At 42.1% G+C, this 18432-nt stretch overlaps 1 pseudogene; it reads right to left on the reverse strand.

Annotated features, from left to right (window-relative positions):
• Nucleotides 1-7957: 7957 nt before the first annotated feature.
• On the reverse strand, nt 7958-11282 carry LOC141284445 (uncharacterized; annotated as a pseudogene).
• Nucleotides 11283-18432: the final 7150 nt, after the last annotated feature.

Genomic DNA, 18432 nt, shown 5'->3' on the forward strand with positions numbered 1-18432 from the left:
GCTTTCTGAAAGACTGCTAAAAGCAGTACTATTAAAAACCAAACCACGACGTCTCACTGTTAGCACATGAGTGAAAGGACACTGGGGGGTTGTGTTTCATTTCCAGAATGTCTGTTTACTTGTACTGTTAACTATGGTAACCATACTTTGCACCAAAATAGTTACAGCAGTTACTGTTACTACAATAATAGTGTTATAAATTCACATGGGGTTTATTTATTTATTTATTTTGTTTGTTATGACATAGTACTGGAAAATACCAGGTTCCTTATGAATAGTTATGTTTTTGCACAAAAATGCCTGCATAATACAATGCTCCCTTTCACAATTACAGTCTGTAGTAGGCTACTCATGGTGTTTTGGTGAAAATTTTGATTATCAGAGTAAACGTTATAGTCAAGTTATAGTTACTTAAAATTAATGCCTAAGAGAAACAAATAATGATAGAGCACAAAATGAAGTCAAAATAAGGGTCGTGCAGATTTTGCACATCTTACAGTTCGAACACCCCAGCTTACATAATCTCTGACAGAATTAAATTTGTTTATTGTAATAATTGAAGCGGAAGTATTCTCACAGTGACTATGAATGTTTATATGGCTACATAATACAGTATACAAGTTACGTAAAGAAAGCAAGAAAGGCATTTTACTTTCAACCTGCACAAGCAAATAATAAATAAATAAAAATAAACAAATATTAAGACTACAGCATAGCCATTTTGATTCAGTTTCTTAGATAATAACTAGACACAACTTGCTGTATAAACATACAGATACTACTATCATGTAACAATATTGCATACTGTTTGAAATGCAGAATGCTGTAAGACAGTGGTTCCAAACCTGTGGGCCGTAGCCCACCAGGGGGCCACAGTGATCCTCCAGGCCGCGAGATATCTTAAAATTAATTTAAATATTATCTTATAATTGTTTCATTTCATTACATTATAGCTAAATAAAAACGATCAAAGCACGGCCTCTCTCGTGTTCTGTGATTGATTGCTTCGCACTCGACGCACTGTTAAATACAGACTGAATGGCGGCTCAAAACTTCCAAGCGCTGCACACATACTACATCTCGGCTACATGCATGAAGCAAACCGTCAAGGTAATGTAAGGGTATAGACGATTTGAGTAATAATAACGAACTTGAGCATGCCTATGTATAACACTTGTGTATATAAGAGTCTTACATTAGGCACGCATAAGTCCGCTAATGAAGAATAATAAGGCAAAACAAATGTTTTGGTTGATAAAAAATGGGTCTAAAAATAATACTTTTTACAGAAGTACAGTATAAGAGGACATGTCAGGCATAGGAGGGCCTTGCAAAATTGACCAGAGAAGGAGGGGGCCCCGAAGTAAAAAAGGTTGGGAACCACTGCTGTAAGATGTTTTTACAGATTGCAGGCACAGTATGCAGTATTAAGTATGCTAGTGTGACAAGGCAGACTGTCTGTGAAACAGTCTCAATGGCCGTGCTTCCTCTATTCATTATGACTGCATGCCAGTCAGTGTATTGCTGAGTCTGGCATTAGTTAGAGCATTAGCTCTAGTCAGCTGAGGCTGAAGGGAGTGCTTTAGCAATGGCTTTATTGACCCAGTGTGCTATCAGGACCAAGGACAAACTGTGCTCTGAAATTGAACGTCCTCCCTTCTCTTGGAAACAGAACATACCAGAAGGACAAGGATGATGACAGAATGTGATGTTAGGTTTGCTGGTTAACTATGACCTGGTGCTTCATCAGCGTCAAAAATCAAAGGTAATCAAAAAAAATCGAAAGGCACTCTGGTTTGCTGAGAAATGCAACAAAAACAAAGAACAAGTTAAATTGGATAGAAAAACCTAGTCATCCATGTGAAAATAATGTCTTTGTATTGAAATGATTATTTTACAATTGAGTTTTTGGGTATATAGGTCAAATATGCCAAAAAAAAAAAAATGCATTTTTTAAAATATGCTAAATGTAAATTGAATATATTTTTGAAATAGAAAATTCTTAATTTTAAGCTTCATATAAAATATATACAGTATATATATTTAAAACTGTATTTTCAGGGCAAGAAAATACATTTCCAGTCTTAGAGTAGCCTAAATGTAGGCTTAATTTTATATTTATTTTGATATATGTGATATATGTCCATACTTTATGAATAACAAATAAAGTTTTTTTTTTCTTTAAATGTGACCCTTGAATGTATTTTCTTGGAATTAAATACACAAAGGACAAAACATGTTTTTAAATACTCAAAAAAAAAAAAAAAAAAAAAAAACACATCAATTTTAAATATATTTTACAAAAAAACAAACAAACAAACAAACAAACAAACAAACAAACAAACAAACAAACAAACAAACAAACAAACAAAAAATGTAGACATAAAATCCAGAATCACTCCAGATGTGTCTATAGAAGATGGGAATTTGGGAAGAAGATCGAAGTCAACTGCCTTTGGGAAGCAGTCCACCATTGGTAAGACCACAATTCTGACACTGGATGGAGGGAAACTGGTTACAAAATCCATTGAAATAAGTGTCCAAGGTCAGGACAGAACAGGGAGAGGGTGTAGCAGACCAACAGGTGGTAAATTAGAGGCAGAGAATGAGTATGCATTGTGGCCGGGCGGGGAACAGCACGACAGAACAAAGACTTTAGTGAGCCCCGGAGGGTGTTTATTTGAACAGAAAGGTGAAAACAATACGGGTGAGTAGGCAGTCGGTGTCGTGGGTGCTCGGTGCAGGTGCTCTACTCTTCAGTGGTGCTTCCCGTGATTGTGGCCGGTGAGGGATGAGTGCAGGAAGTGCGGTCGTCCCAGTGAGAGGATCCAAGCAGCGGGGAACCAATCGTCACGGCGAATCTGCGAGGTAAGCGATAGAGAGAGCATGTAAATATCGAGCTTCATTGGAGATCGTTCTCACTTGTCTGTCTCGAGCAGTCTGCTTATATGGGGAGGTTTGCCGTGATCGATTGGTCCTGTGCTGATGGATTCCAGGTGCCGGTCGTGTGTTGCCAGGGCGACGCTGATTGTAGTTCAGGATTCCCGCCACAGCATCCACAACATGATGGATATCCTCCAACATGGCCGGCCACCAAAAGCACTGACGGTCTGCCAATGGCCTTCTCACTCCTGGATGGCAAGCCAGCTTGGATAAGTGATCCAAAGCAAATCAAGTCCAAAAAGCATACCTGCCGGACAGCCCAAAGGTACCACAACTCCATCCAAGGCCCACATGACAAAGTCCTCAGTACCTCAACTAACACCCCACCATGTAGGCCAAAAGCTAGGGTGAGGAAAAAAGCTGGCTGAGAAAAGTGGTGCACCATAGTAAGACGCCAGGCTTACCATTCTTGGAATCCAGCTGTTAAGACATGACAAAGCCAAAGCATGTTTGGCGTTCATCCTCTTAGCCGATCTGATGTTCCGTTAGTTGGTCCACGCTTCTAGGTGCCAGTGGTGATAATAACAGGCACAGGGATGTAACTTTTAAACCTGAGGAGATATCTGGGATAGATCCACATGGACACCCACCTCTGACAATTGGGTCCAAGGTAAACATAATAGGTGTAAATAGATAAATTTGTTTTTTAAACCCAAGAAAGCAGCTGAAGTGGCAGCAGACCACTTAAAGCAGGGGTCTCAAAGTCAGTTCCTGGAAGGCCACTGTCCTGTAGAGTTTAACTCCAGCCCTAATTACACACAAGTGAACCAGTTAATCAAGGTCTTCCAGGCAGGTATTTTGAAGCTGGTTGAGCTACACTCGGCAGGACAGTGGCCTTCCAGGTCTGGAGTTTGACACATGTGATTCAATGGATGAATTGGTAGAAGTTAACACCATCAGAGGGGCCACCGACTGCTGAAATTGCAGATGAACTGCCAAGAGAAGTTGGCAAAGTGCAGGAATTATTGCAGGTACTTGCCAGTCAGTGACAGCTTGCTGGATCCATGCATATCCCCTCCTCTAAAATTATAGAACCCCAAAACAGTGCCTGTTTTTAACAGTTACACAATTCAGCCCCACAATAATCGATGCACGGTCACAAAGAGCTGCTCTTGTTTTTCACAAAGAACAACCCCGCTCTGGGCAGAGGCAAAGATAAAAGAGTGGCAAAGTGCCAGAGACAAACATTTCTCCATGGCTGCCATTCAGGTGCGGACAAAGAGAAAAGATGCTTGCTAGGCAGAGAAGTGCCAGGGCAGAGATTGATGGTACAATCATACAGTCAGTAAGGAGGAAGAGAAGCAATGTGGGAGCTACTGAAAGACAGATCATGATACACTGCCATGACCCACCAGTGCATCACCCAGCCGTAATCCTGATCGAACTGGAGTTGACATAGCTGGTATGAGAGTTGAGAGACCCAAGAAACCAGATCATCCACCGTAAGGTCTGCAGAAGCAATCTCAAGCGAACTGGGCAGAGAGATGGCATTAGCTCAGGATAAAAAGGTAATCACAAGATTTTTACAGACTGAGAGACAGAGAAGCAGGTAAGAACACACAAAACACCCTTACACTATAGAGGTGCAGAGTGCGCCCAGATATAGTGCGACTGATAGTGAGAGAACAGAGAACAAGTAAGAAGCCAATGCTTATTGCCGAAGGCAATTAATTGTGTGCAGCCACTAAGCAGGGAAATAGAAACGAAAACAAAAGGAGAACAGAACCAAACGGATCGCTAACAAACCAGAGTCTTGACACTATACTTACTAAGTTATTTATATATCTTTTCTTTCTTTCTTTTTTTTAAACACAAAATTGTAGACAGAAAAGTCTGTCCACTTAGTCAAGTAATATCACTTCTGCTCAACAAGCAGCATAATTTCATAATAATAATAATAATAATAATAATAATAATAATAATAATAATAATAATAATAATCAGAATAATTGCACTGCAAAAAAGACTTATCTTACTTAGACTTTTTGTCTTGTTTCTAGTCAAAATTTCTAAAAGTTCTTAAATTAAGATGCATTTACTAGATAAGCAAAATTACATAAGATATTTAGTCTTGTTTCCATGAGAAAAAAATTAAATTAAGTACAGTTTGCTTAAAATAAGTGGGGTAAGTAAAACACTCTTGTTTTAAGAGTATTTTACTTAGCCCACTGGCAGATTCTTTTACGGAGTGTCTATTTACACTAAGTGCAAATAGCCTGCCTTGTTGGCAGAGGCTATTTACACAAACTCCACCCACCAATGTGTGATTGGAATAGTCAACACCACAAAAGATGGTTGTCAATTGTAAGCTCAGTGGTGCAGATGATAAATCACATTAGTCTCTTTTTGATGCAAATGATCCGGGTTCGAATCCCCCTTATGCCGAACTTTTCTCCCTTTTCAAATCTCATATCATATCGGAAAGGCATTTATTTTCAATAAAAATGAAGGACATAATTGAAAAGTATCTTTTATATAAAAGAAAATAAAGTATCGGTTAAGGTTAGGTGTAGGGAGGGCTTATTGTCCCAATAAGGCAGTACCATTTAATACACTGAAATTAAAACTATTAATTTACACTCAGTACGTAATTACTGCATGCTGTTTTAATGTACTACAATACTGAGTTGCAGATAATTGTGTCTATTTGCAATAAGTATTATAAATATCAGAAAATCTCAAATAGTGGGGAAAAAAACTAAATTAAGTGAATTTAGCTTAAAACAGAATTAAATATTGCATGTCATTTTGCTTATCTAGTAATGCATCCTAATTTAATAAGTTTTAGATATTTTGACTAGAAACAACATAACAATACTATGTAAGATGACCCTTTTTTGCAGTGTTTAGTTTAGTTCATTCTCATTATTGATATATGGGGTCTGTCACAACCCTTTGGACTGTATGTAGGGGTGTCAACAATAATCGATTCGGCGATGCATCGCGATGCGGAGCATGAATGATTCACCATCGATGTGGCAAAGTGCCATAATCGATTATGTCACTGTTTATTTTCTGGCGGAAAATAAAGTTGTGAAGTTTCAAATACTTCCGGTTCCGGGGGAATAACAACGATAACGAGCAAGATGGCTGAGGCGGAGGGAGATGACCGCGATATATGGGTTATTAAAAACGTGCCCAAAGCTTGGAAGGCGGACATTTCGGATTTTATGAAGTGAATGGGAAACTAGACAAGTCTTACACGGTGTGTAAAATCTGCCACACTAAAATCAAGCACGTTGGCAATACAACTAACTTCACAAACCATGTTGATCATTGGCATCCTGAGTTAGCTTCAACAACAACAACAACAACAACAACACAAAAAGTCGACATGCAGCTGATGTGATGGTAGGATCATGGAAGGCATATAATTGCCATTGTCTTAAAGCTGCTAAGCTGCTGTTTTGTTGAGAATAGTTTGTACTTTACTTTACTACTTGAAAAAAGTTTCACAGTAATAAGTGGTTACTGTGTGTTGTTGCACTGAATATTTTTATTCCTGGGTGGTTGTTGTTAAAATAGTGCTACTTATTATTTTAATATTTGCACAGGACTTCAGGAAGTGGCCTGTCTTAGAGCTGCTATTTTACTGTGTGTAAAAAAAACAAAACATTTATGTTCACTGCTGAAAAAAGTTGGCTGTTATTTTATTGCTCTATTTATTTCACTAGTTCGCTTTTGCATATAATAAACAGCGTAAAAGTTAAGCGTGTTTGGCATGCTGTCCGGGAGAGGGCTCCGAGCTCGGTAGTCATTCCCGAGCCCGGGGCACTCCCCCTGCCCAGGGAGAGGGGTCCGAGCTCGGCCTTGGCCCGAACCCAATAGCGCTCCCCCCCTTTGCTGGAGGTGAAGATAAATAAAAAAAAAGTAAGGAAAATAAGCGGGGGCTGTAGCGAGAGCGAGCATTGCAGTGCGTAAAGGGAATAGGCGGGGCGCTCGAGCGTGAGCGGGCAATGTTGCGGCATGGGGAAATAAGCGGGGCGCTCGAGCATGAGCGGGCACTGCTGCGGCGTGGGAAAATAAGCAGGGGCTGTAGCGAGAGCGGGCATTGCAGTGCGTAAAGGGAATAGGCGGGGCGCTCGAGCATGAGTGGGCATTGCTGTGGCATGGGGAAATAAGCGGGGTGCTCGAGCGTGAGCGGGCAATGTTGCGGCATGGGGAAATAAGCGGGGCGCTCGAGCGTGAGCGGGTACTGCTGCGGCGTGGGAAAAATAAGCGGGGGCTGCAGCGAGAGCGGGCATTGCAGTGCGTAAAGGGAATAGGCGGGGCGCTCGAGCATGAGTGGGCATTGCTGTGGCATGGGGAAATAAGCGGGGTGCTCGAGCGTGAGCGGGCAATGTTGCGGCATGGGGAAATAAGTGGGGCGCTCGAGCGTGAGCGGGCACTGCTGCGGCGTGGGAAAATAAGCGGGGGCTGCAGCGAGAGCAGGCATTGCAGTGCGTAAAGGGAATAGGCGGGGCGCTCGAGCGTGAGCGGGCATTGCTGTGGCATGGGGAAATAAGCGGGGCGCTCTAGCAAGAGCGGGCATTGTTGCAGCGTGGGAGATTAAGCGGGGGTTGCAGCAAGAGCAGGCATTGCAGTGTGTAAAAGGAATAAGCGGGGCGCTCGAGCGTGAGCGGGCACTGCTGTGGCATGGGGGAATAAGCGGGGCGCTCTAGCAAGAGCGGGCATTGCTGCAGCGTGGGAAAATAAGCGGGGGCTGCAGCAAGAGCGGGCATTGCAGTGCGTAAAAGGAATAAGCAGGGCGCTCGAGCGTGGGCGGGCACTGCTGTGGCATGGGGGGATAAGCGGGGCGCTCTAGTAAGAGCGAGCATAGCTGCGGCGTGGGGAAAATAAGCGGGGCGCTCGAGCGTGAGCGGGCGCTGCTGTGGCGTGGGGGGAATGGGCGGGGCGCTCTAGCAAGAGCGGGCATTGCTGCAGCATGGGAGAATAAGCGGGGGCTGCGGCGAGAGCGGGCGTTGCTGTTCTGTAAGGGGAATAAAACGGGGTGTTCTAGCGTGGGCGGGCTTTGCTATGCTTTGGGAAAAAAGCGGGGGCTCCGGAGGGAGTGGGCGCTGCAGCGGCAGTGGGAAAAAATGAAGAGGAGGCGAGGGGTCCCGCAGGGATGGGGCGCGGGGGGGGGGAAGTTGGGGCGGGCTAGGGATCGAGTGGGCGGGGGTAGGCTGGTGTTGGATATGGGCTGGCCTATTAGGGTTTGGTGCGTTTCTCTGAGGAAAGAGCGATCTGCTCGAATGTAGCACTTGAAAGCTTCAGATGACCAGCGGCCGAGCGCTTGGATCTGCTGCTGGGAGAGACCTTTTTGGGCGGCTGTAGTTGCTGCGCCTATGCGAAATGAATGGCTGGAGAAGTTATCGGCTGGGATACCAGAGAGAAGCAAGACAGACTTCAGGTGCTTTTGGAACCAGAAGCGTGTGGCAGGGCGGTTGGCATCATCAGTAAAGAGGGGGTCAGAGGGGAGGGAGGATTGGGATTTCCTGTGGCAAAGGAAGGCTAGGAGGGTTTGGAATGGTTGGAGGGGAGTTTGGAGGTTAAAAATATAAATGAAATGGCCCTTCTTTATTTGGTCTGTCTTACTTTGTTTAATGAAGTAAGAGATGGTTTCACCGTCTAGAACTGCTAGATCGGAGATGGTGGGGTGAATGGCTGGGTTAAAACTGGATGTAATGGCGAGCTCAGAGCATCTGAGGAAGCCGAAAAAAGCCAGGATGAACATGGCGTCCAGTGTGCGGGCAGTGTGGACAGAATGGTAGCCTTTGCGGAGGGAGGAGATGCATTTGGTCAAAATATTTAAAGTGATAGGTTGTCTGGGGTCTGGGCGGTTGGGCTGGGTTTTTTGGATGCCTTTGATGAGAAGGGAGGTCTGCGAATTAGCTATATGAGGGGAAGGCGAGCCGTGTAACAGTTTGTGAAAAAACTGAATACCGCTAAGGTATGCTTTGATGGAGCTAGCTTGGAAGTTTTTATGGGAATTGAGGTGGGAAATAAAGGAGGTGATGGTGAGCAGGGAAAAATCAGGGAAAGGTAGGCTATATGTATAGTGGAAATTTTTTAAAACATTTCCATGCAGTGAGGTAGGATTGGAGAGTCCTGGGGGAGACTGCTTGGAGAATGGAGCCGATGGATGCTTCGAGAAGAGGCCTTAGGGGGAGGGTTATGGGAATATCAGTTCTGAATAAGGAGGGACTGGGGTTGGGAGCGGGTCCGCTTCTGGAGCCAGCGATCTGATTTTCTGAAAAACAAAACGAGAGAGAGAGAGTCAGCGATTTGATTCTTTGACCCGGGGATGTGTTTTGCAGTTATGATAAATTGGTCACAAGCTGAAATCCAAATCAAACATCTGAGCAAAGGCATGAGTGCGGGGGAGCGGGAACGGTCTTTGTTAATGCAGTGCACGGTAGCTGCGTTGTCGTATTGGACGACGATGCTGGTGGCGGACCATTCTTTGCCCCATAGGGAAGCTGCGGCCACTAATGGGTAAAGCTCAAATAGTGCCGAGGATGATAGCTGGAGGGGTAAATTTGCCAACTCGGGGGGCCAGGTAGAAGCGAACCAGCGGCCCCGGAGGAAACCTCCGAAGCCGATGGAGGGGGCGGCGTCAGTATATAATTCGATATCGATTGGGGAAGAAACCAAACTGCTGTAAAAGAACGATAAGCCGTTCCACTGTTTAAGGAAGGAAATCCATAAGCTGAGCTCCTTGCGGCAAGAATCAGTTATGGAAATGCGGTCCTCAAGGGCGTGGGCGGAGGAGGAGAGGGAGAGGAGATGGGAGATAAAGGGGCGGCCTTGTGGGATGATGCGCATCGCAAAATTTAGATGACCCAGAATGGATAGCAGCTCGCGTTTTGTACAGCTACAGTTTGTTAAAGTGGAAGCTACTAGAATTGTTCTGTCAATCTTTTCTTTGGGCAGGGAAGCCAGGAATTTTTTGGGAATCTAAATTGATGCCCAAAAAATTCGATGGAAGTGCTAGGACCCTCGGTTTTGTCTTGGGCGAGGGGAATCCCGAGCTCTGAGAAAAGCTTTGGGTTGTCAAGAGGTGTGCGGCTGGGACGGAACCTGGGGGTGAGATGATTAAGAAATCGTCTAAAAGATGGATCAGATAGGGTAAATTGTAATTGTTGGAGAGGATCCAGCAAATTGCCTCCGACAGCGTGTCGAAGATTTTTGGACTGCTTTTGCAACCGAATGTGAGGCGTACGGCGAAATAGAATTCGTTTTTCCTGCGAATGCCAAATAAGTGCCAGAAATCTGGGTGGATGGGCATAACTTTGAAAGCAGAAGTAATGTCGACTTTGGCCAACCAAGCGCTGCGACCTGCCTTTTTAATCAAGGTAGTAGCTTGGTCGATGTCGTGGTAGTGAAGAGAAAACTCTTCGAGCGGAATGAGGCTGTTAATGCTAGGGAATGGGGAATTATGCAGAGATAAAAAGATCAATTATGAGGCGTTTTTTGCTTGAGAATTTTTTGGTGGCGATGCCGATGGGGCTGACTCGATAGATGCTAAAAGGAGGGACAAGAAAGGGGCCTATCATGAAATTTGGGTCCATTTCTTCTTTGATTAGGCCGTCCACTATTTTGGGTTCGGTGGGAGCGTAGTGGAGATTTGGGCAGATGAGGTTTGGGAGGGGAGGCTCAGGACGCCGGGGTGGAATCCATGTGTGAGACCTGCTAGTATCTGGGTCCTGATGGAGTTGGAAACTGGGGGAGGTTCCTGCACTAAAGCGTTTGGCGGGGCTGGAAGGGGTGTGGCTGAGGCCAATGAGAAGGGAGGACGGGCCTGAGGAGGAGGGAAAGTGGCTACCGGGACCGGTAGTGGCAGTAAACCTGAGCTGCGGCCGTCTCCTGGGACGGAAAAAAGGGGGAAAGAGAGGGGGAATGGCGTGCGTCGGAGCCTGCGAGGATAGAGGCATGCTCGCGCTGGGGACGGCTCCTGGGGCGGAGGAAACAGAAGGGAAGAGAGGGGGAATGGGGAGCACCGGTGCTTGTGGCATGAGCGGGGGAAAAGCTTGTGCTATGAGCGGAAAGCGGTGCTGCGGGCCATGAGAAAGGGAGAGAAAGGAGAGGCAAGGGTTGCGGACGGGAATCGGCCGCTGGAGGGGGCGAGCTCGTGCTGCTGCGGCGGCTTGTGGAGGCGATGGCCGGCTCTCTGACAGCATGAGCAGCGAGCTCCCGCTTCGAGGATCGAGCGGGATGGGCGTGGCTGGAGACTGCGGTGTCCGGGACGTGGCCCGAGCTCGGTGACGGCCTTCTGCTGCGTCCTGACATGGAGTAGGGGGCTCTGCGGCCCGAGCGCGCTCTGCCTGAGGCCCTTGCAGAGCTCGGCTACGGTCCATTTTCCCTTGGCTGGGGCGCAGGAAAAGGCTGAAGCGTAAGAGTACGCTGGGGAAGATGCCAAAAGCCAAAAAGGTTTTAGTCTAGTTTTAGTCTAAAAAGGGGAAAAAGTCTTTTAACAAATTAATGTAGGTAGGTAAGTATTTTGCTGTTGGGTAGTGTCACTTGTAAGTTCTGAAAATAGCAGATCTAGTTCAACACAATGTGAGCTTCCGGATCGACTATTTTCACCAATAATTGCAATAAGGAATGTTTTAAAACATAAGACAAACAAGGATGGAATGCTAAAACGGCTTGCCATACTAGAATAGCAAAGAGTCTTTAATGCTAAAACGGCTTGCCATAGCAGTAGGTACGTTTAAGGTTTTGATTGGCATGCACAATAAGCAGAAATGTCATGCATTTTAAACGTCTGACGGACCACCCGTCTCATCAACGAAAACTCACGCACGTCTCGTCATGTTTTAGTCATCAACGAGCCATTTTTATCTCGTCATCGTCTCGTTATCGTCATGAAAAGTGGCGTCAACGAAATGATTTCGTCATCGTTGACGAAAACAACACTGCTCGGAGTGCGGGCAGCGGCGGTGCGTGAGGGCCTGCGGCCCCGTGATGCAGCCGCGGGCTCGATTAGTGGATCCTGCGGAGCGCTGGTGGCCTGAGCGGCGACCTGGATGGAGGCTGGATGAGCTGCAGGTTTGTCTGTATCTGAGGAATAATCCTCGGAGGACGAGTGAATCTCGGATAGGGAGTGATTGCTGATGATGAATTGGCCGTGTTAATTATCTGCGCGAGCTCCTCCTGAAATTTGTTAATGAAACATCACTTAATTTCAAATGGTTCTAAAGCAGAGAGAAAATAAACATTTCTCATTCAAAGCACTGAAAGCAGTGATTTTGATTGTTTTCTTTTTCAGGTTTGAAAATGCCATATCCAATACCCTATACCATTTTATTTAATGACATTTTATTTAATTTAATAACTTTTATGTCAAAGATACAGGAGACACATAGCAGCCAATAAAATCTGTTGTTTAATATCTGCTTGTATGACTGATGAAAAATTTGCCTTGTGTGCAGTAGAATTTTGATGCATCGCAATGCATCGTAGAATCGAATCGTAATCGAATCGAATCGTGAGGGCAGTGCCAATGCACACCCCTAACTGTTTGTGTTGGTTTTTCTCTCTCGTGCCCATATTTGGTCCTTCCTGTTCCTGTCCTTGTCATGCGTGATTATTAGTTAATCCTTATCACCTGTCTGTCTCATTATCAACCTATTATAATTGGTTTCAGTTCAGTGTTTGTTGTCCAATCCTAAGGTTATGTCCAGTATGTGTGTGTTTTCCTGCCCTTCATGTCTGGATTTACCTATTGTGGATTATATTAAAGACTTGTCATTGCATTTTGCTTTCGTGTTGTGCCTTCCTTACACACGACCATGACAGGGTCGGATTAAGAGATCTAAAATATGTTCATGCAGAATAAGGCTAAGTGGTTTATAAGTACTAATAAAAAGCCAAAATGCCAGTAAAATGGATGCTAATAAGCAACTAGCTCAGTTAAAGGAGTTCACTTCTAGAACAAAAATGTACAAATAATTTATTCACCCCCTTGTCATCCAAGATGTTCATCTCTTTCTTTCTTCAGTCAGAAAGAAATTATGTTTCTTGAGAAAAAACATTACAGAATTTATGTCCATAAAGTGGACTTCTATGGTGCCCTCAATTTGAACTTCAAAAATATGGTTTAAATGCAGCTTCAAAAGGCTCTAAACGATCCCAGCCAGTGAAGAAGGGTCTTATCTTCTGTAGTAAAACAATCATTATTTTCTAAAAAAAAAAAAGACAATTCATGTACTTTTTAAAAAATGCTTATCTTGTCTAACTCTGCGTCAACTATTCAGGTTCAAGACAGTTAGAGTATGTCGAAAAACTCCCATCTCATTTTTTTCTCCAACTTCAAAATCATCCTACATCGCTGTTTTAACTTTTTTGGTAAACAACGTTTGATCTTTTTTGCACTTTCACTTTGTAAACACTAGGTTGTCACAATTCAGGCAGGAACAGACGAACAACGATGTGAAACGAACAGTCTTTAATAATCCACAAGGAACACAGGGAGGTAACGTTAAGGTCTGACAAGGCAGGAGGGTAAACACACACATTAAATAAACCGACAGATTAACACACACAGGTGCAGACAATGAGGGAGAAACCAAAACACACAGAGCTGTGGGGGGAAATGATGGGAGAAACCAACTAAAAAGTCCAGGGGTGTGACAGGACTGAGTTGGTTAGAGGAGAAAATGAGATGGGAGTTTTCTGACATACCCTAACTGTCTTTAACCGGAACACACATAGTTGACATAGAGCTAGACAAGGCAGGCTTTTGAGGTAAAATATATGTAAATTGTCAATTTTATTTTTTAGAAAATAACCGTTTCACTAGATAAGACCCTTCTTCCTTGGCTGGGATCATTTAGAGCCCTTTGAAGCTACATCTAAAATGCATTTTGGAAGTTCAGTCTTGGGGGCACCATTGAAGTCCACTATTGTCAGGTTTATGTTTGTGTTTTGTCCTGTTCTGCTCTGTTTTCCTAGTGTTTTTTTCCCCTATGTTTCCTTGATAATGGTTTAGTCCTTGTCTCTCCCTAATGTTTAGTTCCTTTTGGTTTGATCATGCCCATATTTGTATTTCCCCCTCGCATCCTGTTATCTCGTTTGTAACCACGCCCTGTCTTTTGTGTATTTAAGTCTGTGTCTGCTCACTACCCTTTGTCTGTCGATAACGTTACATGTTCTCTGTTTATGCTCCTGGTTTTGGTTTGTTTGTTTGTTTGTTTGTTTGTTTGTTTGTTTGTTTATTCAGTGTTTCATAAACTTATTTATATTCATCTACTCCGGTTCTCCTCCTCCATCTCCACTCCTCAACCAGCCTGACTGTGACAACTATATGGACAGAAAAAACAAACAAACATAATTTGTTTATGACTGAAGAAAGAAAGACATAACCATCTTGGATGACAAGGGGGTGAGTAAATTAACTGTAAATTTTTGTTCTGAAAGTGAACTCTTTCAACAACTACTTTACAAATATTAATAAGCAGCAAATTGAGAGTTTGACGTAAAAGTCATAATTAGTTAATAGTGTGAACTGTTCCCCAAACTAAAGTGTGACCATAATAATAACATACTAAAATTGAGCTATGATAAGTCTTACTTTGTATAGTCCAAACCTACACTTGACTTTTTTCTGAATCACATGAGGCACATGCCCACACAGGTATTTCGGTGTTCAGAGTGTAATCTGTTTTGGGTAATCCTACACAAAGCTCATCACTTAACCAAGCACTAAGCCCTCTCAAACGGATATCATCAGATAACAGTATTGAGTAAAAAAAAAAAAAAAAAGTGTTTTCAGCCTCTAGGATTAAACTTTGCAACAGCAGATTCACTAAAGAACACTACTTTCATGCAGATATAGATGTACTGTATAAAAATAGACTAATGTTCTTGTGCCTCAGACAGATAATGAACCAAAACACGCAAAGAAATACACAACAGAATGACTCAAAATAAAAAAGCATACACAGACAGTGAGTCTGTATAGGCCTATTCACTTACAGACAGAAGCTATGCAGATGAACATAATGAATAATTCATGCTATAAACTAAATAAAGCAAAGATGTACTTTTTTGCACATCACAGTCTGAATAAAATTTTATTTTAACTATTATAGAACTTATTAAACCATTAAACTAGATCGCCCTTAAAATAAATATAATACAAAAATTGCATGGTGTTACCATTTGATTTGGTCACAGCACTATTATACTGCCATAGTACCTTATCTTGGCCATTATCTAAATTAGGGAATAATTCTCAAATTTACAAGCTGTATTTATTTTTTTATTTATTTTTTTCAAATGAAACAGTAGCTAGTACAGTAGAGTAACAGATCTCTGCATCTCATCAGCAAGAGCAGAAATGCAATGGTGCACAGGCGAAATGACATTCAGCATATTTTAGCTGAACACAGAGCGGTCGTCTCGTCTCTGCTCTTTGAGGTTCATTTATCTCAATAGCTCAGTGTGGCTCAGGACTAATGCTCCTCTGTTAGGAAGAGTCTAATGGGGTCAGGCTAGCTTTAATGTGACAGTGACTTTATTAATTCTCAGAGTTAATCACAAAGTACTTACAATTCCCCATTAATTGGGCTTTTTAATGCCGCTATGAAGAATTAATATGACTGTGTGTTATTATTTAACATGAAAAAATTAATTACAATAAATGTGATTGTTGCCAACATCCTGTAATGACCAGTTTCCAAGTAACTAGTAAAGCATTACTTTTTAATTGACAAGAAAATATCTGATAATTTTTCAAATAAGTAATGACAGTTACTTTTTCCTCGCATTTATTGATTAAAAGCTCTCCTGTCCCCATGTTGAGAGAAATTGTAAGATGCTACTTTAGTTCTAGAATAAATGTGAACATGCATTAATTCATCTCACTCACTAAAAAAACAGATACAGTGTTCCTCAAAATAAATAAAAACAGTGAAATTCAATGCAAACCTGCAATAATTAAATATGTTAAATAATGCAAATATCCTTTATGTATTTAATCCCATTTTATTAACCAATGTCTTTGCTGCCGAGCTTCGATGATTACATTCATCCATACTAATAAGCAAATATTACTCAAGATAATCAAAAATTTGTTTTCCTTTTTTTTATTTGCTGAAGAGTTGACATTTTTTCTTCTGTGGTCTTCTGTACAGACATGAATTTACTTTTCTCTAAGCCTGAGGCTTTTGGTGTAAAAAGGCTTTTACATTTGCCAAAAATAGAACATTTATATTAAACACAAACAAACAAGCCCTGCCCAGATTTAAAAAGTTACGCAAAAGCAACGTAACGCATTACTTTTCATAAAAAGTAACTAAGTAACGTAATTGGTTACTTTTTTAAGGAGTAACTCAATATTGTAATGCATTACTTTTAAAAGTAACTTTTCCCAACACTGGTAATGACATAGGAGCCCAGATGGAAAAGACCCTTTTCACATTTTGTGAAGAAATTGTAAGTGTTTTTTGCCCATTTAAGCATCACGTCCACAGAGTGTTCTGGATAGTTGCTAGGCAGGTACTTAAGTCAATGCAATCGCTGATTTTCTTTTCCCTATTTATTTATTTGGGCCATGGAGAAAAAAAATAAAAAAATAAATAAATATATATATATATATATTCAAAATGTGATTAAGTTATATACAGAAAGCAATCAAAGAGTTGTCAATCATGTCAGTTCACCATGAGTTCTCTCTCGCAAAAATCTCACTGAATAATGAATCTACACTTTGTTGGTATGAAATTGAACAAAGCTCTGGTGGTTACATTCTTGTGTTCAACACTGGCTACAATGCTGCATAAACAAAAAACAAAACAAAAACAAAAACAACAATCATAGCAGAGATGGTTTAAAGGGGTCATATGAATATTGCTTAAAAGAACATTATTTCGTTTATTTGTTGTGATGCCGTTTCTCCTCGCGACGAGACAGAAACAATAAAACCTATTATGAATGAGGCATTTGTTGCATCCAGTGTGGACATAACTACTGATTATAATGACTTATTATAATATTATAATACGGTCTTCTTATGTGTTGCACCGCGTAAACATAACACCATGTCTGCATTTGTGATCGTAGAATGAGAAACAACAAGCACTACTCTACACTGCTCAAAACTTGCGTTTGAATAGTCAGTAGCAAATTCTTTAAATTTAAAAACATACTTACAGGCCGTCAGTCAGAAGCGCAGACTGTCCTTGCCCCACTTTATAGCCTTAATCCTTTGTGTACAGCTGGCATTGTAAGCTGCTCTCCCAGGTTCAGATAACAGGAGTCCTCCGTGAAATGCGCACCCACTCGAATATTTGCGTTATACTCTTCTGGAACAATGTTGTAAATATAACTTAACCACTGATTTTTTTAAGCTGTGCCCTCATTTGGAAGGCCAAACAAAGTTCTTTCACAATGAAACGCACTGCGTCTTCACAACATGGCGGCTGCAACACTACTACAGCCGGTTAAAGTTACGCCTTCTTTCTTTCCATATACATATGGGCAGTGTTATGCTAATCTACTCGCCCCGTGATGTGGACCAGTGGGGGCGTGTTTGAGCGAGCCGTTTTAGTAAGGCGTGGCTGATCTTAACTTTTATAATAAATATCTCATTGGTTTTGAGACTTTAAGCTTTGCAACTTTACAGATCTATGCACAAACAGCTTGTAACACTCCAAAGACAACAGAAAACAAGAAACCGCATCATATGACCCCTTTAAAATGGCCATATAATTCTAAATTATGACTGATTTTGATATAAAAAATCTTACCAACATTATAAGTGGACCTCAGGGAACATTATAAAATAATTTTAATAAATGCAGTTCACGACCTCTTTAAAGAAAGGCACACTCATCATATTTTTGGAAAGTGTGATTATTACCAGGAGGGGAGACAAGCTATCCTAAAAATGAAAGCCATGAGCCTTAAATCAAATTTCTATGAAAAATTTAGCATATGAAGCTTAATGAAACATTTAGTGTGGCAATATGGGACATATAAATTATATTTCAGCGACAATTGTTTCACCTGCCCACAGGCTACTTCTTAGCCTCTTTATTTATTGTATTCATAAACATTATAATATGTGACAGAGGAAGAGGACACAGTTGGCGAGGTTTGATTTCAGACTTCTAGAGCGAGCTGCTGGACCGTACTGAGTCACGGCGTCTGCCCCTGGCTACAGACAGCTCTCATAGATCAAGCCTTTCAAATGAGCGCTGCCGCAGATTTCATTCATGGCCTTTAATTGGAAAAGTGGTTCTCAGCTCTCTATTTTCCAAAGGAGCGCTTTTCCTCCGAGGGCTCGTAATATTAGAGTGCGCTGCTTTTGCAAAAAAAAGTTTCATTTGCTTTATTCCCCTGCTCTTGATTAGTAAGCAAACTGCTTTGAAAGCATGCAGTGAGTCAGGTAAAAGGCCAGCTGTCAGAAATTAGGTTTGCAGAGGTATTTCTGCATGGCCAGTCTCACACAGCCAGATTTTTGACTAACCAGCCTATGCTGGTTGACTCCCAATCTGACAG

The sequence above is a fragment of the Garra rufa genome, chromosome 14 (genome assembly GCF_049309525.1).
Source record: "Garra rufa chromosome 14, GarRuf1.0, whole genome shotgun sequence".
NCBI classification, from domain to species: domain Eukaryota; kingdom Metazoa; phylum Chordata; class Actinopteri; order Cypriniformes; family Cyprinidae; genus Garra; species Garra rufa.